At 41.6% G+C, this 26,656-nt stretch overlaps 1 protein-coding gene across 27 annotated transcripts in view; it reads left to right on the top strand.

The window, feature by feature from the left end:
• The window catches only part of LOC112545341 (uncharacterized), a 292,857-nt gene that overhangs the window by 214,731 nt on the left and 51,470 nt on the right, over positions 1 to 26,656 (top strand). For 21 of the 27 annotated variants that reach the window (XR_012903086.1, XR_012903084.1, XR_012903083.1 and 18 more), the window contains 2 exons: positions 1 to 15,261; positions 25,132 to 25,285. The exon at positions 1 to 15,261 is cut by the window's left edge. The gene's annotated coding sequence lies outside the window, so the exon portion shown is untranslated. The remainder of the gene's footprint in view (positions 15,262 to 25,131; positions 25,286 to 26,656) is intronic. The other 6 variants (XR_012903074.1, XR_012903079.1, XM_075925767.1 and 3 more) reach the window with 4 other exon arrangements.

Genomic DNA, 26,656 nt, shown 5'->3' on the forward strand with positions numbered 1-26,656 from the left:
AGGAAAGGGTGGGGAAATGTTACTTAAATTAGACAAATAAAAATGTATGTGAATAAGACTTTCTGAATTTTTGATTTTGCCTCTTGGCCAAACCAGTCAGGATCATCTGTCAGAGGCTCCAAGATCTACCAGTAGATCCGGATCTACTGGTTGGTGACCACTGCTGTAGGGGCTTATCTCAGTATCAAGCCTTAAATGAATAAAATTATTAGTGTTAGTTAGTGAATAAGACTTTCTGAATTTTTGATTTTGCCAAATATCCTATTGAATGAATCATGTATTTCTAAAATCACAGTTAATTGTAAAATTATTAGAATGTTCTCCCTGGTTGCTGTACTTTTAAAAACACTGATTCCTTATCACTCTAGATTGAGAGAGAGGAAGTTGTGAATTTTTATAGTCCCTAAATTCTTAACTGTTAAAGATCATTTGGAATGGAGGATCAAATTTCCTTAGGCTTACACCAGAACAGACTCAGAAATTTTAAGCAGTCAACATGTAAAGAAAAAAATCTGCAGTTAATTGTCGTTTATCCACCTGCACTGCACAGTTGGATACAGAGTTTTATTGCTTCTTCTTAAAATCACCTGTTCTTGAGACAAGGTGGTATTGTCTGTATAGGGAATATTGCATGTGGCTGTACCGAAAATAACTTAAGCGAAAATGTATTTTTTTATTTCAGTTTTGAGTGTGTGTTTGTAATATCTCCACTGTATTCTGCCTTTTACAGTGTGAACAGTAGTAATGTGAGAGGGAGATAAATCACCACCAGATGACTTTTTTTCCTTGCTTCTTATGATTGTTCTTCTAAAATACAATAGCACATGGAGTTAGCTTAGACTATCTTGCAGTGTCTTTGGAGTGAAAAACTGCCTTTTTGCATGCAATATTGGTATATGAAAGGATAAAAGATTTCTTACTTCAAATGTTGCAGCATAAAGTATAGGACTGAACACATGTCAGAAATTGGGGTGTGTCTAGACTACAGGGTTTTGTCAACAAAAGTGGACTTTTGTCGACAAAACTATACCTGCCTCTATACTACCGCCGCGTTCTGTCGACAGTAAGTCGACAGAACGCGGCAGTTTTGTTGACGGTGGTAAACTTCATTCTATGAGGAATAACGCCTTTTGTCGACAGAGTTATGTCAAAAAAAGGCACTATTGCATCCACACTGCTTTTGAAAAAGAGAGCGTCTAGACTCTGTTGAAAAGACAGCTTGCTTTGTCGACAGAACTGGCAGTAGTCTAGATGCTCTTTTTCGACAGATGCTTTGTCGACAGTATCTGTCGACAAAGCCTCTGTCGACAAAAGCCTGTAGTCTAGATGTACCCTTGGATACAGAGAAAATATGGATATGGTTTGAAATTAGATAAACAAGTCAGTAACATGATGCCTTTTATTGACCTAGCATAGTGCTTCAGCTTTCTGATCCATACAGCTATCTTCTTCCATTGATCAAGGGTCATTTGAAGGAAGAACCTGTCTAACTTAAATTTGTCTACTGCAACCATATATCCTTCCCTGATTGCACTGGCCAAAGGGGAAAATTCTCATTAACTTCAATTAGAGAAGAATCAGACCTCGCTGTGCTGTTCTAATAAAAAGCATGCCACATCTTTTGTGTTTTGTTCATTTAAGGCTTGATACTGAGAACTGCTGAGCAGTCACAGCCCCTAAAGCAGTGATTACCAACTAGTAGATCTTGGAGCCTCTGACAGGTGATCCTGACTGTTTTGGCCAAGAGGCTATCAAGTTCCAGCACTTCAACTGCCCCTCCCCACACTGCTGTGCACCTCCTGTCCTTTGCCTTGGAACTGCCCCTCCCCTCCTCCTGGGAGCCTCCAGCTTGCTGTGCAGAGCAGGAAAGGGAGAGGAGTGGGCGCTGATATCAGGGTGCCTGCTCTTCCACCCTGTGTTCTCTCTCCATCTCCACAGAACAGAGGCAGGGGACGCAACTGGGCTTGGGATGGAGGGAGTTTGCTGTCTGCCTTTGGGAGTGGTGCAGGGCCAGGGCAGGGATGAGTCTGCATTAGCCTCACTGCACCACCACCCAGGAGCCACCTGAGGTAAGCAATGTCCAGCTGGAGCCAGTTCTGAACCCCTGCCCAAGCTCTGAGCCCCCCGAACCCAAACTCCCTCACAAAGCCTGCACCCTGAACTCCCTCATACACCCCAACTCCCTGCCCCAGGCTCAGCTCAGAGCCCCTCTCACATTCCAAATCCCTCAGCCCAAGACCAGAGCTTGTGTCCCAACCCTCTGCCCCTGCCTGATGAAAGGGAGGGAGGATGGGGAAGGGAGGGAGGACAATGTGAGCAGGGGGCAGGACCTCAGAGAAGGGACACAAAGGAGGTGAGGCACGGGTATTTGGCTGTAGGGTAGATCTTATATTGTACTTAAATTCAAAACGTGATCTTGTGCTTAAAAAGGTTGGAGACCACTGCCCTACAGTCAAGTCAAACTAGCATTCAAACCTCTCAGTATCAGCCCCCAAAACACAGATTCTTAACCACTGATACTCCAGGCTCCGTTCTTGTAACTTAAAATTCAAGTATAGAAATGGCTTCATACAGTGTTATGAAGGTTTGTCTCTCCAGATAATATCTGCTTAATTTACAATTTAAAAGAGTTTAATTTGGGGTTTTTTGTTTGTTTTGTTTTGTTTTGTTTTGTTTTGTTTTGTTTTGTTTTGGAATCTGATATTCAATCTGGGCTCTTTCTGGCCCATCCATAATCAGCAATAAAGACTCTGAAGTTGGAATTTATGGGCAGAAATGGTAACTTACATATGATCTGGAACATAGGACAGCCCATTTTCTTGTAGCTGTGTTGCAGCTGTAGTGCTAACTGGAATAAGAAGTTACAATTTTGGTCATCAGAGAAAACACAAATGGCAAGGCATATATTCCAGGATCATGTCTAAGGAGCAAGTAGGCACAATTTATATCTATTTATTATCTAAACTGAGTACCTAAATTCCCATTCAACCTATGTTGAGCCAGGGTTAGCATGTTATATTCATGAATTGTATGATGGGAGGGTTATCACACACAATAAAATTGGTGGTGGGAATTTTATCGAGTTAGATAGAGTCGCCCCCAAAAGTTTGGGAGATACAATATTACGGATCACAACAGCTAATGAAATTCCCTGTGACCTCTTATTACAAAATACCAGAGCCATAACTGCACATTTTAGCACTATGGTGAGCAAAGGTGCTTATGCCTTCTACCCATTTTTTTTCTTAATGTTTTGCCCCATTTTTCCATCCCTACAGCTCTGCATCCTCAATGGCTATCCTGCTTGCCCCCCAACTCTAGTTGCAGATCTGAAGCTACAATTAAAGTGTACACATTGCAAAAACAGTGTTTCCCAAATGGTGTTCTGCGGAACCCCAGGGTTCCACGAAGTGAAAATAGGGATTCCGTGAGAAAATTCCATTACAACCTGAATTATTGTAATGAAATTGAATTTTCATTCATTTATGAATTTTATTGAAAACAATTTTCATTTGTGTTTGCTATGATAAGTGTCCTGTGTAATGCCAGCTTAGCCAGAGAATGGGGACAATGATGTTGCTACTCAGCATTGCACGCGCAGTCAGTAAAGGGTTCTGCGCAGTCAGTTGGGTTCCTCAAAATTCTTTCGAGTTCAAAAAGATTCCGTGGCCAAATAAAATTGGGAAACACTGTCCTAGGCAAAGATAACTAATAACTGAGATCTCAGGTTTATTCTCTTATTTCCTTTTACTGTGTTTTAAAAAAATCCCTTAATGCAGGTAAACACATATTATCATATTGCCTCTAAGGTATATTTGTAACTCATAGGGTGTATTTTCAAGCTTTTGTGTATAAACAGAGGAAGTTGTGACTATAGTTTTCAGTTTTCTTACTGAACTGATGCACTGATATCTAATGAACTGCTTTCAGATACCGAAAATGACCAGCCACAGTAGTCTCTCAATTTCTGCCGTATCCTAGCTCAGTGATATCTTCTCTTTCTTAGGCTTTGTCTACAATTAAATCATACTATAGTATGTAGCAGCATGGACATTCAGGTGCAGATAGTAGAGTTCCATGAGGGTGGCTGTGTTTGTGGAAGAAGAGTGCTTTTGTGATTAAGATACTGGATTGGAATTCAGGAATTCTAGATTCAATTTATGGCTCTTTTTCAAACTTCCTGAATCACTTTTGTCAAGTCACTTTAATTCCTCTGAACCACGTTATCCATTTATAAAACAGGAAATTGTTCCTTTCTCTTTCATTTTGTCTGTGCTGTCTGTTTATATTCTAAGCTCTTTGTGGCTGGGACGTCAAACATTTTTATATAGTGCATAGCACAGTGGTGATCCGAATCCTTACTAGAGCTTTCAGGCATTGCAATTGTGGTATAACTAAGTAAATCGTATTGGACATGTGGATATGTGAAGTCTGCAATTGCAGTGTGTGATTGCAGTTCGAGTAGACACACTCAAACAATCTTTAATCTTGCTAGCTCTGGTCTCAGAGTGGTAAAGCTGTGACACCACATACTTCAGCATGGACTATCCCTGTAAGTAATTACCAAGGATTCTGGGCAGGCTTGTACAGTTTCCTCGGAAGTATGTGCTTCTACAGCATTTCTTCTCTGAGACTAGCTAGGATAAAACTAATTTGGGTATGTCTTCTTGAGCTGCAGTAATCTCAGTGTTACTGCATTGCATGTCCACTACAACTTATTTATACAGGTAGTCCCCAGGTTACATGGATCCGACTTACATCGGATCCCTACTTACAAACGGGGTGAGGCAACCCCGCACTAGCTGCTTCCCCCCAGCAGCCCAGGGAGACGCGAAGCTAGCACCCCCCACCCCCTCAGCAGACCAGGGAGACGCGGAGCGGCTTTTCTCAGCAGACACCTCAGCTTGAGAATAAAGGACTGAGGGAAGTGAGGTGTGGGAGAATAAAACTGAGCTCTGGAGAAATGTTTGGCTAGAGTTTCCCCTACAATATGTACCAGTTCCGACTTACATACAAATTCAACTTAAGAACAAACCTACAGTCCCTATCTTGTACGTAACCCGGGGACTGCCTGTACTATGAGAATCCTTACAGGCTCCAACAAGGAGGATATACCTTGTATTAATAAAGTCTTAGGGTGTATCTAGACTACAGGGTTTTTTTGAAAAAACTTCCCCTGCATCTAGACTGCTGCCACATTCTTTCGAAAGTAAATTGAAAGAACACGGCAGTTTTTTCGACCGCAGAAAATCTCGTTTTACGAGGAAGAACACCTTTTTTCAAAACTGCTTTTTCGAAAAAAGGCGTCATGTAATGCAAACTGTGCTTTTTCAAAAGAGAGCATCCAGACTGCCTGGGTGCTCTCTTTTGAAAAAGTCCTTGCTTTTTTGAAAATACTGGTTGTAGTCTAGATGCTCTTTTTCAAAAGAGGCTTGCAGTCTAGACATAGCCTTTAGGGTGCATCAACATAACAGGGCTTAACTTGAAATAAGCTATGCAAATTGAGCTGTGTCAATTGAGTAGTTTATTTCAAAATAGCTTATTTTGAAATTGGGAGCATCTACACAGCACTTATTTCAAACTGGAGCACTCTTTCTCTGACTTCCCTTACTCCTCGTACAATGAGGGTTGCAGGAGTCGGAGTAAGAATTCCTCCAGCTTGACAGTATTTCAACATTATTTCAAAATAACAGCCTGCTGTGTTAGACGCAGACTAAGTTATTTCGGAGTAGCGTTAGTTATTTTGAAATAATGTTGCTGTGTATATGTACCCTTAGATTCTATATATTTGACTTATTAGACAAACTTTACCACAAAATATTTCCTAACATCTCTCATTTAAAAAAAAAAGAATAAAAAAACCTTGTTCACTCTGATAATGAAATATGCATGTGGTTTTAGTTCGCATGATTCTGATCCCATTGTGATCTAGGCCACAGGAAGGACATGCTGTATCTCATAGAATACTAGAATATTAGAACTGGAAGGGACCCTGAGAGGTCATCAAGTCCAGTCTCTTGTCCTCACAGCAGGACCAAGCATCATTCTAGTTCTTCCCTGATATGCCTATCCAATCCGCTCTTAAATATCTCGAGTGATGGAGATTTCTCAACCTAGACAATTTATTCCAGTGTTTAACCACCCTGACCATTATGAAGCTCTAGGAAAGACTCTATTTTCACATAATAAAATTGTCAAGGCAAGGGATTCCCACCAACCACAGAAGAACTCTTTGTACTGAAAGGAGTTGCCTGTTCTACTCTTCTTTTTCTCTCTGCTAGCGATGTGAAAGGTTAACCGGTTGACCAGTAAGCATCACCTATAATGGATGATGCTTACTGGTTCTGGTTAACTGGTGGGAACTGGAGCAGTTCCTCCTCCCCACCCCCACCCTGGGTGTGTCACAGGCAGGGGCTGCTCTATCTGTCCAAAGCAGCCCCTGACTGCAGTGGATTCTGGCACATCATAGGCAGGGGCTGCTCTGGCTGGGCTAAACAGCCCTTGCCTGCAGCAGGGGGGAGGTTCATCACCACCCGCCTTTAATTAGTTAACCAGTTAAACATCATGTTTAACTGATTAACCAGTCAATTAGGATTTTACATTCCTACTCTCTACCTTTATTTTTTTCCTGTCTCCTACTTTTTCTCTAATTTACTTCCTGTCTCTAAAACTCACCATTATTATGATCTATTTTTGCTGTGATATATTTTTCCTCCTCATACTTATAAATAGGCAATGCTCTCATTCTGCATGTTTTCTCATGCTCTCTTTCTTCCTTTGTTTACACTTACCTAACAATTTGAAAATAGGAAAGAAAATACATAGCAGATTTAGTGGAAAATCTGGCATTTTGCATTTAGGGAAGAACTTCAACCTACAAATTTCAAAAGGACTAGTTGGAAGTACTACATATTAACTATAGGTTCATTCCTGCAAAGATTTACACATATGGATAAAAATACTTGCACATGCAAGTGTTGGTAGGATTGGACTCTGCATTCTAATATTTTATAAATACATTAGAAGCAAGAGGAAGACCAAGGACAGGGTAGGCCCACTGGTCAGTGAGGAGGGAGAAAAAGTAACAGGAAACTTGGAAATGGCAGAGATGCTTAATGACTTCTTTGTTTCGGTCATCACCGAGAAGTCTGAAGGAACGCCTAACATAGTGAATGCTAGTGGGAAGGGGGTAGATTTAGAAGATAAAATAAAAAAATAACAAATTAAAAATCACCTAGAAAAGTCAGATGCCTGCAAGTCACCAGGGTCTGATGAAATGCATCCTAGAATACTCAAGGAGCTGATAGAGGAGGTATCTGAGCCTCTAGCTATCATCTTTGGAAAATCATGGGAGACAGAAGAGAGTCCTGAAGACTGGAAAAGGGCAAATATAGTGCCCATTTATAAAAAGGGAAATAAGAACAACCCAGGAAACTACAGACCCGTTAGTTTAACTTCTGTGCCAGGGAAGATAATGGAGCAAGTAATTAAGGAAATCATCTATAAATGCTTGGAAGGCGGCAAGGTGATAGGGAAGAGCCAGCATCGATTTGTAAAGAATAAATCATGTCAAACCAATCTGATAGCTTTCTTTGATAGGATAACAAGTCTTGTGGATAAGGGAGAAGCGGTGGATGTGGTATACCTAGACTTTAGTAAGGCATTTGATACGGTCTTGCATTTGATACGGTCTAGTTTATTCTTATCAATAAACTAGGCAAATACAACTTAGATGGGGCTACTATAAGGTGGGTGCATAACTGACTGAATAACCGTACTCAGAGAGTAGTTATTAATGATTCACAATCCTGCTGAAAAGATATAATAAGTGGGGTTCCACAGGGATCTGTTTTGGGACTGGCTATGTTCGATATCTTCATCAACGATTTAGATATTGTCATAGAAAGTATGCTTATTACGTTTGTTAAGCTGGGAGGCGTTTCGACTGCTCTGGAGGATAGGATCATAATTCAAAATGATCTGGACAAATTGGAGAAATGGTCTGAGGTAAACAGGATGAAGTTTAATAAAGACAAATGCAAAGTGCTCCACTTAGGAAACAATCAGTTTCACACATACAGAATGGGAAGCAACTGTCAAGGAAGGAGTACAGCAGAAAGGGATCTAGGGGTTATAGTGGACAACAAGCTGAATATGATTCAGCAGTGTGATGCTGTTGCAAAAAAAGCAAACATGATTCTGGGAAGCATTAACAGGTGTGTTGTGAGCAAGATACGAGAAGTCATTCTTCCGCTCTACTCTGCGCTGGGTAGGCCTCAGTTGAAGTATTGTGTCCAGTTATGGGCACCGCATTTGAAGAAAGATGTGGAGAAATTGGAGAGGGTCCAAAGAAGAGCAAAAAGAATGACTAAAGGTCTAGAGAACATGACCTATGAAGGTAGGCTGAAAGAATTGGGTTTGTTTAGAAAAGAGAAGACTCAGGAGGGGGGGAAGCGGGACACATGATAGCCGTTTTCAGATATCTAAAAGGGTGTCATAAAGAGGAGGGAGAAAACTTGTTCATTTTGACCTCTGAGGATAGAACAAGAGGCAATGGGCTTAAACTGCAGCGAGGGAGGTTTAGGCTGGACATTAGGAAAAAGTTCCTAACTGTCAGGGTAGTCAAACACTGGAATAAATTACCCAGGGAGATTGTGGAATCCCAATCTCTGGAGATATTTAAGAGTAGGTTAGATAAATGGCTATCAAGGATGGTCTAGACAGTATTTGGTCCTGCCATGGGGGCAGCGGACTGGACTCGATGACCTCTCGAGGTCCTTCCAGTCCTAGTATTCTATGATTCTGTGATTAACAGAACACTTGTTAAATAGTGACACTGGGCATTTTGTTAGAGCGGAGATAATTGTTACTTGTCTAAATTTGATGTTGCTTGCATACTGGAAGCCTAGACTGCTTTGGAATGATTATAAGCTCGCATTTCTTATAAATGTTTATAATGATGACATAAATGCAGAGCTATGATGCCAGGTTAGCACAGTTATCATAGGCAGATGTTAGACCACATCTTCTTAACTTTCTGGAAGATCGATGCTGCAGCAGTCGATCTTCCGGTCTTTGATTTAATGGTTCTAACAAAGACCTGCTAAATCAAATGCTGAGGGCACCCTCAGTGATGCCGAAACTCCTGCTCCTTGCAAGAATAAAGGAAGTTGACGGGAGCTGTTCTGCTCTCGACCTTCTGCTGTGAGGATGGCACTGAAACTTGGCTTAAGGTACATCGACTCTAGCTACGTTGCTTACCTTAAGCTGACCTTCAGCTGTACTGTATTCCTGGCCTTAGATCAGTGGTTCTCAACTTATTTGCCATTAGAAGCCACTTAGGCTACTTTTCAAGGTAAGGATGCATTGTAAACGCACCCATAGACAGCTATCTATGTGGTATATAGGCCGCATCCACACAATATATATACTACCTTATGGCCCTGCGGATGTCACGTGGGCCACAAGTAGTTACGTTAGAACATTGTATGTTAATTGTACACCTTGATTATAAACTTGATTATCAGGAGGCTAGGAGAGTTGCTGCTAGTGTTTGCCAACCCTGTGATAAGGATTGATGTATGGAATTTAAAATATCATAGATGTTAGAAATAGAAATGCCTATTGGATCATACAGACAATTTTCTTGGCAATGCATGTACTCTGTAGAATATTTTCTATTGTTTTTTCCACTGTAATTACAAATACTGTTTTTTATCTCTTCCCTGAGGAGTCTGTTCCACAGCCATGCAGACCTCACTGGCAAGATCATTTTTCCAGATACTCAGCCTACACTTCCCATTTTTTGAGTACTTTTTACTGTTTTACTTTCTATAACTTTGGGAGCACTTTAAGATAAGCTGAAAAAAGCCATTCTTATTTCTGAATAAACGTGTTCACATTAGCAATATAACTGCTCATAAATATATACTGATGTAACTGGAAAAATCTCCCATGTAGATGAGCCTTTAGAGCAGGGGTGGGCAAATACCAGCCTGCAGGCCAGATCTGGTCCACCAGGGTTAGACCTGGTGGGCCTCATACTGCTGTATTTACTGCATCTACACCGGTACAGGGATAACAACTCTCATTGTCCACAGATCGCCATTCCCAGTCAATAGGAGTTGTGATCACCCAGACCTGCAGTGGTGCAGGTAAATACAGATACATAATGGGAAACGATTCTCTAGGAAGGAGAACTGCAGAAAAGGATGTAAGGGTCATACTGGACCACAAGCTAAATAGGAGTTAACAGTGTGACACCGTTGCAAAAAAAACCCAAACATGATTCTAGGAGATATTAAGAGGACTGTTGTGAACAAGATACGAGAAGTCATTCTTCTGCTCTGCTGTGCACTGATTAGGCCTCAGTTGGAGTATCAGGTCTAGTTCTGGGCACCACAATTCAAGAAAGATGTAGAGAAATTGGAAAAGGTTCAGAGAAGAGCAACAAAAATTATTAAAGATCTAGAAAACATGAGCTGTGAGGGAAGACTGAAAGAATTGGGCTTGTTTAGTTTAGAAAAGAGAAGACTGAGAGGGGACATGATAGCGGTTTTCAAGTACCTAAAAGGGTGTTACAAGGAGGAGGGAGAAAAATTATTCTCCGTGGCCTCTGAGAATAGGAAAAGAAGCAATGGGCTTAAATTGCAGCAAGGGAGGTTTAGGTTGGAAAAACACTAGGAAAAACTTCCAAACTGTCAGGGTGATTAAACACTAGAATAAATTGCCTAAGGAGGTTGTGAAATCTCCATCACTGGAGATATTTAAGAGCAGGTTGGATAGACATCTATCAGGGATGACCTAGACAGTGTTTGGTCCTGACATGAGGGCAGGGGACTGGACTTGATGACCTCTCGAAGTCCTGTCCAGCTCTTGTATTCTGTGAGATATAGCATCAGCGGCCTACCAAGAGCTAACCCTGGTGAACCATCACTGTTTTATTGCCCACCCTTTCCTTAGAGTACATGTACACTGGGAATATTTGAACCCATAATTCTCCATCAGTGAAAGCTGTAATGTAAACAAAACTGCAGGTGTAGAAGATGATAAAGAAAAACAATTTTGAATGAAAAAGGTATACTCTAAGTCACATAATACCCTGAGCAATATCAGCCAACCCAGCTATTTATATGTGTTCACATTTTCCAAGTATCCCCTCAACCTACTTCTAATTTTTACAAAGTCACTTCTCTTTCTAATTGTTCTTTGTTTTCATTTTTTCTCTTATTGAGGATAGGCTTTAGAATTTTAGTTTGTTTTATGGCTATACAGAGAACTAACTCCAAGCTGCTTTGCTACCAGCAGGATTAGGTACCCACTCAGTGTTTTGTTCATAAAAACTAAAGGACTGGCTCCATAATAAATGACTCCCCCTCCTCCCCAAAAAAACTCTCTTATAAAGTGGCCATAGGATCCATGAAGCATAATTGAGTAGGGTACATCTAGAAGTGCATGCTGGTTTGGGTGACGAGAGAGGCTAGGCTAGGTAGACTAAAGAACGTACAAGATTATAGGTAAATAGATGAAAGGTGTGTGAGAATCAGATTGTATAACTGAATGGGAAAGTGAATGAAAGATTATGTGATTGGGTGAGTGAGTGATTAGGAGAATATGTGCGTGGGCGTTTAATTAGTTTGGCAAGGGAGAGACTGTAGGAGTGGGTGAATGGATGGGCAAGTATGCAACTAAACCGTTGAACCAATTTTATTAGCATTCTCCATGGTGCAGCTCTGCAATGACACATAGAAACAGAAGAGAACGGGAAATGTTTGGCAGTACTCCAGGCACACTAGGCAAGATCAGATTGGCTAACTTCATGACAGGGCTAGCATGGTTAGAAGACAGAGCTAAGAATCAAAAGACTTGAGTTGTGTTTTCCACTCCATCTCTGACTCATTGTGCAGTTTTAGACAAGTCACTTATCCTCTCATAGCCTTAGTTTCCCCCTAACTTATATCAAATGGACATAATCTCCAACTTTGTATAATGATTTGCAATTTTTTGATGAAAGATTTTGTTGAAGTGTATACAACAGTACTGATTATCTCTTATATGGCCATGGTGCAATAACAAGGTGGCACAATGAGTCCAATATTTTAAAATTGGTATTATCTGTAGTACTGTAGGTGTACCTGGAGACCTACAGTAGAGACTGTGTAAAAATTCTCCCAGTACTGAACATGGGAGGGATTGATAAATCAAATCTGTGCATTCCTGCTGTATCCTTTGCTCTCAGATATCAAACTCATGAGATGTCAGCAAGGATGCAATAATTTTCCAAAATTCAAAACTGTCCTTTTTCAATTAAGTAGGCTTTGAATTTTCAAAATCTTTTTTAATAAACCTATAAAATTGTTTTGATCTTTATTGCATCTGCAGTAATACTGGAAATAGTTTACTGTGACTAATAATAGTAGTTGTTCTTAATTCACCATGGCACAGTTACAGACCTAGCTGTGACCTTCCCAGGCCAGCTACAATTGAGCTATTGTTAAAGTGATTGCTGTGCTATCCTGTTAAGTTATATTAAGCTGTGCAGAGTACATTTTCAATTTTTAGTGTAATAAAGCTGAGACCTTTTGAACCTTAAATGGAGGTGAATGAATGCTGTGGGAAGTCATAGGCTTTGTCTTAATTGCCAAAGGGGTGTGTGTTTACTATGGCATAATTAATGCACATTAGCTGTCTCACTATAAATCCTAGTGGAGACAAGGTACCATTGTTTTTACCAGGAGATAGATAGGCAAAAATTAGTGCTACCTTGTGGTACAAACTACAGTGTTTTGAATCCATTAGGGTTATGCTACAAGGAAGCTAATGAATGTTGGGTATTTTTCTGTTAAAAAAAAACATCCTTTTTGCCATGAAGACACAGCCAGGTAGAAGTTTGTACTTAATACATTTAGTCTGCTATAGAACTTTTGTTATCAGTACTATTTTAAGAAGTCCTCGGCCATTTAATATTTGGTGTCTGGTAGTATGCAGTTTGCCACAATCATTTGGAATTTCACAATGACAGTGGATACAAAACTCTGATTTCCTGTTCCTAAAGCACATGTCTCTATCTCTTAAGATTAGAGGAATCTGTATTAGCATTATAAGGTCTTTGACAGATAGATTAGCAGTTTTTATTCTTTCCACTAGATAGTCTTATAGGTTAGCCAGTTCATTCTAATATAGGTGTTTTTGGTGAGGTTTACATCAGCCCTGATTATTGTAATCCATGCTGAGTTCTTTAAGCATTGGAAGAGGTTGGCGGTTCAAAAAAGTTGTTGTAAGGTGAACATTATAGATAGGACCCTTCCAAATTTATGGCCATGAAGAATACATCATAGATCACATCATAGATCCCCATGAAATCTGAGCTTTTATATACTTTTACTCTATACTATACTATACATTTCATGAGGGAGACCATTATTTCTCAAACTGGGATCCCAACCCAAAAGGGGTTGGGGTGGGTTGCAAGGCTAATGCAGAGAGGTTATGGTATTACCACCTTTACTTCTGTGCTGCCTTCAGAGCTGCGTGGACAGAGCGCCGCGGCCGTTGGCTGGGTTCCCAGCTCTAAAGGCAGTGCTGCTGCCTGCAACAACATAAAGGCAGAAATACTGCAACCCTCCTACAATAGTTTGCAACTCCCTCCTTCCCCTCCCCCCCATCTTCCCGATTCCCTTTTGGGTTGGAACCCACACAGTTACAGTACTGTAAAATTTCAGATTTAAGTATCTGAAACTGTGACATTTACTGTTTATAAAATCCTTTGACCATGAAATTGACCAAAATACATCATGAATTTGGTAAAGCCATAATTATCAAACTATATATTGTTTTATTATTGCTGAATATCAGCCTTCTCCTCTAATGCTAGCCCACCCCTTTGTACCACCTGAACCTTGTATTTAAACAGCATGATCTGGTAGAAAATTAAAATTCTTCCTATCAGCCCCTAAAATAGGGTTATTTTTGTATCCTGGCAAAACTAACAGGATGTTCCCTGATACTCTTGGAAGTCTCCTTATCCACAACAGGAAATATGGCCAATCTTGAATGATATGGAGATCACCCATTGTAAAAGTCTACTTCAAAACTCAAAGGCAACTTGTATAGTAACCAATATTTTATGTTGTACTCTGGGACAAAGCCAGAAATCATTTACTTTAACTAAATGGAAATGTCATACTGTTACTGCTTTTATTGTTGAACACTATAGTGAGCTGAGAAGCCAAGGGTGTGCAGAAATAATGGTTTAGTATAAGTTGATATGTCTACACTACAGAGGAAGATCGAAGATGCAGCTGTCAATCTTCCGGGGTTCAAATTAGCAGTATAGTCAAGACAGCTAGTTCAAAGTGAGAGGGGCATTCTGGTTGATGCCAGTGACCCTGCTTTCATGGGGAGTAAGGGAAGTCGAAGGAAGAGTGTTCTTCCTTCAACTTCCTGCAGTATAGACAGTGCCAAAAGCCGAGTTAGGCAACTTTGACTCCAGTTACGCAGTTAACATAGCTGAAGTTGAGTATCTTAATTTGACTTTGTCCTGTAGTGTAGACATACCATTATGTGTTGATGAGTAGACTTACAAGGCCTAACCCTGCAATTTTTAGACCGAATATCCATAGGTTTCTGTGGGAGTTTTTTCTGTGCTCTAAGGAGTGCAGGAATGGGATTGATGGGCCAAATGTTCTGTCCTTAGTTACAATCAGTGGGATTGCATGTGTGCTTTTCGTTAACTAAGAGGAAAAAATCCTGCTTGCTGTCATGTGTAATCTTAAACATGAGAAGAGCGATCTCAAGAGTGTTCTGGTAGGGGTGTATGTGTGTGTCTTCAATAGGAGGTGTATAGTTTTGAGTTGGTGCAGGTTTAGAGAAAACAAACCCAGAGTTTTAACTTCTGTTTTGTCTAGTGATGTTTGTCTTTGCCAGTGACAGAGTTTACAAAATATTGCAATAAGCATGCCTCATCTTTTGCCATTTTTCCGCATATGGGTGTGTGCTTCCTTTTCATCATGGTTTTATTTTTTGTGTAGCTACTCCTTCTATTTTAAGAATAAGAAATGAACTTTAGACTGTGTGTGTAGGGGAGAGGGAACATTTCATAAACATTGTGGTTTTGAACCCTCTAATCTTTTACTACCTGTAGGTGCAGGTGATTGCCAGGAAAGAACTGAGAGGCTCTGACTTTTCCAAGGCACAGGATTATGCAATGGAGAAGAATATTTTAGAATCTAAAGAGAGAGTTCAGAACATCATGGTCAGAAGGTGCGTTGCTCAGAAATTGATCCCTCCTTTTTAGTATTTTTTGTTTGATCATTCCGAGGTAGAATGCCTATCACATAGGTTTTTGCTTTAAATATGAAACTGAAGTGCATGGTCTGCTGTTTATTTTTCATTGCCTGTTTTAGCTATATATACAGTGTATTTAGTTTGTGGAGCTTGTGGTTCCTAACCTCTTGGCTTGTTTCTTTGTGCGTGCAACATGCTTAAGAGAAAGTAAAGGAGAAACATTCGATTGATCTAAGAGCAAGGAAGCAATTATATGTTGTCAGTTGTATTAACTGTGTAATGCTGAGATAGCGTCTGTTGAAAAACAACCAGACAGTTAAAGAAGAAGTCCGAAATATTTTTAGCATATTGAAACTGTTTAAAATGCTGAAAGCGGGGGGAAGAGGGGGAAGAGTGTATGAGGAGGAGAGAAATACAGCATCGTTCCCATGTGATTCTGTGGTTTAGTTTTTTTCAGAGATACTCTTATTTCTTTTTTTTCTTTATAAGATCAGTCACATGTTTCAGTGGCAATTGCTGTCTTACACTATGGGTACGTCTAGACTACAGGCTTTTGTCGACAGAAGCTTTGTCGACAGATACTGTCGACAAAGCCTCTGTTGAAAAAGAGCGTCTAGACTACAGACAGTTATGTCGAAAAAGCAAGCTGCTTTTTCAAAAGAGAGTGAAAAAGCACAGTATGGATGCAATAGTGCCTTTTTTCGACATAACTCTGTTGACATAACGCAGCGGTAGTGTAGACGCAGGTATAGTTTTGTCAACAAAAGTGGACTTTTGTCGACAAAACCCTGTGTTCTAGACACACCCTATAACTGCATATAGAATGTCTCATTTGCCATCATAGTAAAACCAGTACATCTAATAAAACTGTGAACTTCTCTCTCACCCATTTAGGGGGTATGAAACATTTTTCACACTTTAATATGTTAGGATTCATGGCATCCCTGTGAAGTAGGTAAGAATGTGTATTATTCTTGTTTTGTAGAAGGGGAACTCAGTGCACTTAGCATTCCATTCTAATTTGAAAAGCAATTCGGAATAGCTTTTGATTTCATTAACAAAAATAAGATCTTACTATTCTTTTTTTATCCCTGTTGGCTCCATGGAGCCAACTAAGTATGGCTATGTCTATACAGGAATCAGAGATGTGATTGTAGCATATATAAATATTTCCAATCTAGCTTTGATCTACATAGCATGAATAACAATCGCAGTGAAGTCTCACTAGCACAGGCTAGCTACCCGAATTCTGTCCAGGGTCTCAGGCAGGCTTGTATAGCCTGTGTTGATACCTGTATTGCCACCCCTTCACTCGATTGATACTAAATCAAAGGTAAGTTGGGTATATCTACATGTGCTGCAGATAGATATACTCCATTTATGAATGCAAGAGCTGGAATCTTTTTCAGCTGATGCATCAAGAGAATTGTAAACAGATGAATCCTGAGAGATGCCTGGTATTTTCCTCTCCCATCAAAGTAAATAGTTTTTAGAGGGCACTCTAGGGCCTTTTAGAGTTTGGTCCTCAATTATAGTTGCAGGTCAGATCATAGCCTCTGAAATTCCCATGTAGACTAAAGAATTGTGTCTGAGGTAATCCGCTGCCGACCAAGTAACCCTACTGAAAACTACCCCCAATCCTTACACAGTCATTTTAATGGACACAGCCATGTTCTCGCTTGAGAATTGTGAAGTAAACCAGTTTCAAAACTTGGAGATAACAATTATAAATTTTCATCAATGACCAATTTGTCTTGCAAAAGTTTTATTATGGAAGATTATGCCTAGGATGACCATAATTCCCTGTGCTGAATATGAGTAAAATTACTCATTCAGGCAAGTTCAGTGGCAATGAATCAGAACTATGCAATACAGATGTTCAAATGACCATCAAGTTGACTGAGACCCTGTTAAAAATACTGCATAGTCGGATTATTTTTATTTACCTTACGTTTAAGGCTTTAGGGTCCACACAGAGAGAGGTGACACAAACACACTGCCATATATCTTCCTCATATTGACAGACTGGACTCTCCCTCCCTGGTGCTCTCCTCCCTCCAGCCCTGTCTGTGCCCCTTGAACAGTCATGCCCCTCCTGGTACTTGGAGCCATGTCTTCCCAAGGTCATATACCCCCCCCCCCCATGATTTCTGCCAGAATGTGACCAGAAGCAGCCTTTCAGCATTGTGCTTCCACTTCCCCATTGCCCATTCCTTGTGGCTGGAATCAGCTTGTCCCAGTGTTAAAAGGCATCTAACACCTCTAGGCTTCTTCTGGACACTGACATAACCCAGCTGCCTCCTGGCTACAACGTGAAGAGGCAGGGGTTAAGCCCAAGAATACATTGTGTACCAAGGCCCAGAGAACTTGACTGCAGGGGCTTCAGCGAATCTGGACAGAGAGGTGGCTGAGCAGGTAGCCTAGAGTAGCCCCGTGCTCCCTGGGAGCAGGACTGGAGGAAGGGGTGAAGAAGGTGCTAAGCCTCTGTGCAGCGGTCTTCTGTGAAGCCTGTAGGGTAATGGGGCAGACAGGCTGAAAATCGCTTCCTTTCTGCTACTCCAGAGCTTAGGTGAGGGGCAGAGAGACTTCCCTAGGTCAGCACTGTGTGGGATTTTGGCGCACACAGGACTCAGCTTCTCCTGTGCCGAAGAGTCTTGGGAGTTCCCAGGATGCCAGCCTAGCCAGAGACAGTGAGGGGAAAAGTAACCTGCCAGCCAGGCTATTGATGAGATGAGTACTCCAACCAGGGGTTGGGTTCTTCACATAGTGCTAGGAGGGGGGATGCACCCTGCCAGCGGAAAATATGGAGGGGCAGTGGAACTGAGGGGAGATGAAGGGACAAAGTAGGGAGAGGACAGCAAGAAGAAGCATGTAAAGGGTCGATGGCTAGGCAACGGAAGCAATATGTAATCAGCTGCTGCCTGGCGCCTGCCTGCCGCACCACCACCGTGCACAGCCAGTGCTGTCTGTCAATGGAACAGGCAGCAGGGCCTTGCTGGCCAAGAGCCAGCACAAGAGCAGCCAGCTCCACTAGCTGCAGTTTTGTCCTGCCACCAACGTTACACACCCAAGCACATTGTCGGCCACTAGACCTACCTCACTCACTGCTGGAGGCGGACAACTGATGAGCTGAGATCCAACTAGCAGCAGGACCCAGCAGTATAGTTGCGGGAGGAGGAAGACAAAAAATGTGGGAGAATTTGCCTTTTTTTTAAGAATGTCAGGACAGCCTAAAAAATAAAGCAATATGTGTAAACCTAATGAACACTGGAAACCCACCAGAAATGGTTATTTGTATCTAAGGGTATGTCTACACTGCAACACTATTTCAAAATAACTAGTGCTATTCCAAAATAACTTAGTCCGTGTCTACATAGCAGGCAGTTATTTTGAAATAGTGTCAAAATACTATCAAGCTGGAGGACTTCTTACTCCGACTCCTGTAACCTTCATTGTACAAGGAGTAAGGGAAGTTGGAGGAAGAGTGCTCTATTTAGAAATAAGTGCTGTGTTATTTCTCCCAATTTCGAAATAAGCTACACAATTGACGTAGCTCAATTTCTGTAGCTTATTTTGGTAGATGCACCCTAAGAGCTTGTTTACAAAGAGCAGTACAGGCAGTCCCCGGGTTACGTACAAGATAGGGACTGTAGGTTTGTTCTTAAGTTGAATCTGTATTTAAGTCGGAACTGGCATCCAGATTCAGCCGCTGAATCTGGACACCAGTTCTGACTTACATACAGATTCAACTTAAGAACCCCAGGCGTCCCCAAGTCAGCAGCGGCTGAATCAGGACTCCTGGGGCAGAGTAGCTGGGGTGCTGCCGGGTTGGTCCAGTAGCGCCAAGGAGCGGTGCTGCGGGACCAACCGGCAGCGCCCCACCTGCTCTACCACAGGCCCCGGGCTTTGCTCCACATCTCCCTGGTCTGCTAAGGGGGGCACTAGCAGTGTCCCCCCCAGCAGACCAGAGAGACGTGGAGCAAAGCGGCGGAGGACCCGGGGCCGGACCCACGGCCGCTTCCAGATCAGCTGGAAGCGCCGCGGGTCCGGCCGGGTCCTGCGCAGCTTTGCTCAGCGTCTCCCTGGTCTGCAGACCAGAGAGACGCGGAGCAAAGCGGCGGAGGACCCGGGGCCGGACCCGCGGCGCTTCCAGCTGATCTGGAAGCGGCCGCGGGTCCGGCCCCGGGTCCTGCGCAGCTTTGCTCCCCGTCTCCCTGGTCTGTTGGCTCCCGCAGCAGACCAGGGAGATGGGGAGCAGCTTTTCTCGCCCCGGAGGAGGCGGGCGGCGGGACCAGGCGTCCCGCTGCTCCAGTCCTCCGGGGCGAGAAAATCCCCGTTCGTATCTGCGGATCCGACATAAGTCGGATCCGCGTAACTCGGGGACTGCCTGTAATGAAGAATACAGCAGTACACTTCTGAAGTTACACTGTGTTGTCATTTATTGGTCTCATAAACCTGGCTGGTGCTCACTAAAGATTCCCTACTATGTTTTAAATTACTGTTTGAAACAGTACTGTGTTAATGTGCACTAGAGAACATTACAATGAGATTTCCCCTTATGGTAATGTATTTTATATATAATGTACGTTATCATTACAATATATACAATGAAAGCCCAGAAAAACCCTGATTTTTGCATATCTAACGTTCAAAAATTGCTAAAAATAAATTTTGAAAAAAGGAACCCTGAAAAACCTGAATTATAAACTTTTTAAGGTAAGGACTGTCACTTGTTATCTTTGTACAGGGTCCTGAATAATTGAGCCTTTTAGAACCTACCACAATGTAAGTGATTAATAGGAATAATAGTATTGGGGAAAATCACATCTTTATACTTGTTCTCTGAACGAAGTTGAATTAAGAATACTGAATGAAATAACTGCATATTATCCCTTTTTCTACATTAATGGATAGATTTTCAGAAGTGCTTAGCCGCAAGCAGTATCAATTGTGCTCAGTCCTTGTTTGCAGTGACAGCTGTTGGCTGCTGAACACTTCTGAAAATCTCATCATGTCATTCATATGTCTTCGAGTTCAACTTTTTTAATACTTTGGTGCCAAGTGAGTTATCCATACAGAAAGTTACTAGCAGAACTAAGAATAGAATCCCAGCCTTATGCTCTGAACCACCAGAACATGTTCCCTGTCAAACTACTTTAGAAACAATTATAAATTAAAACCTCTCTAAACCCTGTGATCCATATGCTTAGCTGGTGTCTATTGGCATTCCTCCATTGACTTCAACCAACTGAGGATCTGACCCTCTACCAGTATTTATTAGGAGAGCTTCATAAAATTCATCCCATGTTTCCAGTAAGCGTCCAATTTATTTTTCTTTTGTCACAATCTAACTGATACATCAGGCTATAACTTTTAAAGATTTGATTTTGCTTTGTGCTATTTGGATGTATATCTGGTAAGATCAGTGTAGCAACTGTATTTACAAGCCTAATTTCTCTTATCTGAGAACTGGATCAACTGAAATTGGGACTTTGTCCAAAAGTAAAATACTGTTATCAGCCTCTACTTCTGTTATGTGAACATTGTAAGTTTTGGAGGCTATTGAAAATGGGAATTGGTAATATGAGTTGTTTAATGACTCCCATTCTTAAGGCTACCTCATGGTTTACTGGAACCGAAAGCAGGATGCTCTTACCCACTCGCTGTATTACACTGTACAAGCCATGTGATCTCCTGTTAAATAAATAAAATTACCCAGCTGTAAAAATATGTGAAATTTAAAAATATATACTTAACTTATTGTGCAAGGGCCTAATTCTGTGTGGTACTAAGCCTTCAAACTCCATTTCATCCCTGTAGGAGTTGGGGGAGCTTAACACCTCACAAAATTAGGATGTATATAAGTTTAACAGAATGGACATCTGTGACTTCTATTTCATTCCCTCATGCCATCTCTCCTGCTGTTCTCAGCTGCTGCCTGACACTTTTTTATCCATCCAGAATGCCCAGCTGCTTTCCTGACTTCTTAGTTTTGATATGCCATCAGTGGGCAAGTGGTCTTCCTGTGCTGAGTCATGTAGCCTGCTTCATGACTCTGGAATCCATTTCTGGATGCTTGCCTCTTAACCTTGTGATTCCTACTTCCCGTCTGTGTAGTAACCCTCTTTTCTAACATGCCATACTTGTATATCATCCTGGTCTTGAGCAATCCTTCACCTTATGTTACAAAAGAAACTCTCTAGGCCTATGTTACATTTCCAGATTCAGTATAAGTGACACACACTAAGAAGGTAATAACACCTTTCACCCCTTAAAAATCCCCAAAATGCTTCACAAACATCTTGGTCCTAATTCTCTACTAATGTTATTTCGAAATAACAAATATTGTGTCTTCACTGCAAGCCATCATTTTGATATAATGGCGAGCTGGAGGACTTCTTTCTCTGACTCCTATAACCCTCATTTTACAAGGAGTAAGAGTAGTTTCTTCCTGCTGTGTAGACCAGTGGTCCCCAACACGGTGCCCAGGGGTGCCATGGCGCTTGCTGGGGCACCTATGTGCGCCCGCTGAGTGATCTGGGCCAGACCAAGCCATTCTTGTGCCCCAGGCGTGTGGCGTATGCATGGCCCTGCCCCCGGTCATGCGATGCACATGCGGCCCCGCCCCCAGGCACCCGGCAGCCCCAAAAGGTTGGAGACCACTGGTGTAGACAGTGCCAAAAGCTGAATTAAGCTACTTTGGCTTAAGCTACACAATTAACATAGCTCAAGTTGCATAGCTTAATTTACCTTTAGTCCTGCTGTGCAGACGTGTCCTATGGGAGAGGGCGGATTACTTTAATTGTCCTGTTTTGTTCATTTTCTTTGAAGAATCTGGCATTGGCCATCGTTGGAAGACAGCATACTAAACTAGATGGACCACTTGTCTGACCCAGTATGTCCATTGTTACCTGCTAATTTTAGATCACTATGTTATTGCCTATAATAAATCATATTATAAGTACTTTTTTTAAATCAGAGCATTATTATAAGTGAACACTACACCACAGTTTCACACACATCTTTACAGTGGTAATCATGTCACTAAATTTTAAGGAAGTGTTGGAGTGTAGTTGAAGCTAATATTTGTGCTGAATTGGCCATTTGTCCAGAAGAAACTAATTGGACCAGTGGTCAGTTTGGTTACACCAGGATGAATATGGCCCATTCATTGTCCATACTTCCTATACTTATTGCGACAGGTTGGACCTCCCTGGTCCGGCACCCTTGGGACCTGCGCCATCCCAGACCAGGGAGTTTGCCAGATCTGGGGAGGTCAGTGTTCCCCTGCTGGCTGCTCTGCTTCTGGCTCCTTCCCCTGGGGCTCTCAAAGCTGGGGCTCCCCACCCTGCTGCCTCTGGGGGTTCCCAGGAGTTCCCCAACCAGGGCCACCCACCTACTGCCAGCCCCCACTACCTCTCGGAGTTCCTCGGGATTCCCTGGACCTGGGCCATCCAGCCACCCCTGGCCCCACTGCCACCGTGGGTTTCCTGGGGATCCCCAGCCAGGGTGACCACTGGAGATTCCCCTACTGGGGCCTGGACTTCCTGGCTGCTGCCTCACCCTGCCACCAGGAATCCCCAGCTGGCATTCCTGGGCCCCCTGCCACCAGCGGTTTCCCAGTCAGGGCTGCCTGGCCATCACAGACCCACTGCTGCCAGAGGGTTTCTGGGATTCCTTGGCCAAGGCTGCCTGGCTGCCGCTGGCCGACTGCCAGGGACTCTCTGGCCACCTAACCCCACTAATGGGGGGAGGTTCCCCAGCCAAAGCTGAGTCTCCCCAATGCCTCTTGGCCCCACTAATGCTGGGGTTCTCCTACCTATCTGCTGCTGGCCCAGCCAGGACATCACATACCCCACGTTCTCCCAGTTGGCTTCTGCTCCTAGGGCTCTTTGGACCGGCAACATACATGGCCTTTCCAGGCCATAGATGTTGCCAAACCAGAGAGTCCCAGATTTGAGAGGTTCAACCTGTATTTTAGAAAACAAATTTATTAACCACCACATGTAATTTATTATAAAATAAAAATTTTAATTATTTCTGCCATTGCTCTGTGATATATTAAAGAGTTGCTTCAGAAGTACAAAAAAAAAGGATGGACTTTCAATCAAAGATACTGTAACGCCTAATTAAATTCTGCTTTAGTTTTTAATTTGCCAATTTTCTGCTAGCCTCTCTGTGACATTTTCCATTAGGTTCCTGCCGAGATTTTAAATGTGCAGTATACCTTTGTGAAAGGTTTTAATTCATGAGTTAAGTGTGCTTGCGAATTGCATTTCTGAATGGAAGTGGAGGTGAGCGCATTCTGAAATTTATCAAATCTATCATTCAGTCTGTATTTTAAACAAGGATCCATCTGCTGATCTATCTTGGATAAGGCTATTTTGGAAATGCTTTCCAACGTTGTTTTTTCAGTAAATCAAGTGTTTCAAAAACAGAAGTATACGCAACAACTAAATTACCTCCTAAGAACGCAAGACTTGCAACATTGGCTCAAAACAGTAATTCCTGTCTAGTTTGATAGCCTGCCACCAACAGTGGCTAGTATCAGATCCTTCCTGGAGAGGTTTTAGAATCATTGTGATAATTATTTAATAATTTTCCCACAAGGAAAATATACCAAATATAGGCAATTGGCAGTTGACTTAAGCCCTGAAGTATAAGGATTTCTACTTTGTTCATCCTATCTAGTGTAATACATGTGGCTGTTCTCATTATCAATTAAATTAATCTTTTTTAATCGCATAAAAGTCTTTGCCTCAATTGATTCTTGTAGCATTCAGTTCCGTAGTTTAATTATGCACTATATAAACAATATTTTAAAGTGAGTTTCCACTTTATACTGTAAGTTCTTGAGAGCAAGGGCTGTCATTTTCAATATGGTTGGCCATTAAGCTCTATCTTATTAATAACAATAATAATAATAATAAATATTATTGACTATTCTCTTGTGCTTTTCTTAAGAGGATGAATAGGAGTGGCTGGCTTATCTCTTTTCCATTAATTATTTTGTATATCTTTATCAAGTCTCCTCTTATTTGTCTCACTTAAGTTGTACTCTTTTCAAGCATTCAACCTCATCCGAGTTGTGATGTTGCCAATGTATCAGCTACACAGTAAGTCTATTGAAACCAGCCATTAAATTGTTACAGAGCAATTTTCATTAGCACAGCTGTGGTCTTTCTTAAAGATGGTGCAGAAAAGTAGACTCCCAACTAAAGTTATTTGAATTTTTTATGACAAAAATACAGTGTTGGAAAGAGATACTTATTCTTTAATCACCAAACTCCCATTGGTTTTATTTACTTTATTTTCTACTGTCCTTTTGCACATTTCAAGCTTCTGGACTTGTCACTTCAAAGCTTCCAAACCAGAGCTGGACTGAATAGTGTACCAATAATTCCATTTATTGGGGAACTAAACATTCAGCTGTTTTCTTTTCTAGCATTGGCCTGGAGAAATCTGTGAGATCAATGAGTCTGATTGGTTTAATAGGGCTTCTCACCACTTTGCAAAACATGTTGTGAGCTGTGGTCTGAAACTCCAAGTTTATCTTACTCATTTGCTTTTTGGTGCTTACTACAGGAGAGAATTCAAATCTTTCAGTTTTAAATGCCAGCGCAATCCAAGAAGGTTTTCTCTTTACTGCTTTCCAAACTTCATTTAGGCAAAAGGAGCAATAATTTCCATAAAATAAATGACACTTTTCAAGATGTGTAACAAAAGCACTTGTGTGAGGCTTTCGGGGTATAAAGTGTTCTGTATAGTATGAGTATTACTAACCCTTAACAACCACAGTTCAGAGTTTTGACGTTGTTTTTGGTATTGTTTTTTCTCTCTCTCAAGTCCATGGACATTGGAAACAGTTCTCCTATTTGTTGTGTCTTCTCCATTCTCCAGAGATCTGAGTCACCGCACAGGATACACCTACCCTCTGGAGATTGGTTCAGAAGAAAGAGAATAAAATTTTCAAAGGGACCTCAGCTTGGTCTCTGAAATAGTGAGTACAATGCCAGGTGTCTGGGTTCTTGTACATACAAAAACCCATCACAGTGAGAATCAACTGCTTTCTTGTGGGCAAAAAACTCAGGGGTTGAGACTTGTGACTGCATTCTTAGAGGCTGCTGTTGAAAATGTGGCTTTTCAACGAGATACTTTCATGGTTATAAAGAAATCTATCAGACACCTTGATTCCCAGATATCAAGCTATCTATCCTATTATAAAGGAAGAGATAGCCCTGAAAAAATGGAACTGCATAGTTCCATTGTGCAGGTGGGTGTGGGAGAATGCTGGGAACTTACACAGAGAAGAGGAGAAAAGTTGTACCTTGGTATCCAGGAAACTTGTGGGCAGGATGGGTCTTCTGGATATTGTTTCCTACAGAGGGGCATAGCTTAGCAGCAGGGGGTGTTGCCACAGTGATGGTGCTGTGGTATCCATAGAGCTCTACCCAACAGTGGAGAGCAGATTTTTTCTTGTCCTACACATCCTCACAGATCTCCCCATTGCACCACTCAGCTGCCCAGGCTGGTGACTTTGTAAAGTATTTGGCACAAAGACAATAGGTGCACCTAGGATTGCAAGACAGCATATTCGATTCATATGCACCACATCAGTGCTTAATGTCTGATTTTGAATGCACACATTGCATTCAGGCATATCTGGCTCTTGATTTAATGTCTGATTTTGAATGCACACATTGCATTCAGGCATATCTGGCTCTTGATTTAAAAACAACAACTTAAACTGCCCTCCATCACAAATAAATGACTGCAAGAAAATATCAGACAATTGAGCAACATGCTGAGGACATGTTGTTTCCTTTAGGGTACTGACTAAAGATTACATCACTTGGATATTTTGGATGTTTGTGATACTACAAGGCTTGGAAAGGGAAAGCAAAAAAGGAAAAACACTGGGGAGATGAACAATTTGTTTTCTTTTATAATTCTCTTAGTTGTTTAAAGGAACGGTTACTCATGCTCTGTCACTGTGGATCTAGAAAATTCCTCTGGGCTTGAAAACTGACAGGAAAAAGTAGTTTCCTAAAAACAATGAATTAATTACAAGAAAGCCATTACTCAGGAGTCCCTCCCTGTTGACTAGGAAGGGATAGAATCTGACTTGTGCAACAGTTAGGATCTGTTTTAAATGCTCCATAACCCATGAATTTCCTTTTTGGCATCTTGGATTTCAGGGGAAATAATTGATTGGGCCAACAATTTCTACCCAATCCCTTTTCCCCATTTCCCTCAAAAATCAAATGATAGAGAAGGTGAGCCAACATCTGCTGAAGAGGTAGGATTGGAGGACTAGTCTCCCACCCATTAAAGATAAAACAGTATAAAGCATCAGTACAACTTATGCCTT

Source organism: Pelodiscus sinensis, chromosome 1 (assembly GCF_049634645.1).
Source record: "Pelodiscus sinensis isolate JC-2024 chromosome 1, ASM4963464v1, whole genome shotgun sequence".
Lineage (NCBI taxonomy): Eukaryota > Metazoa > Chordata > Testudines > Trionychidae > Pelodiscus > Pelodiscus sinensis.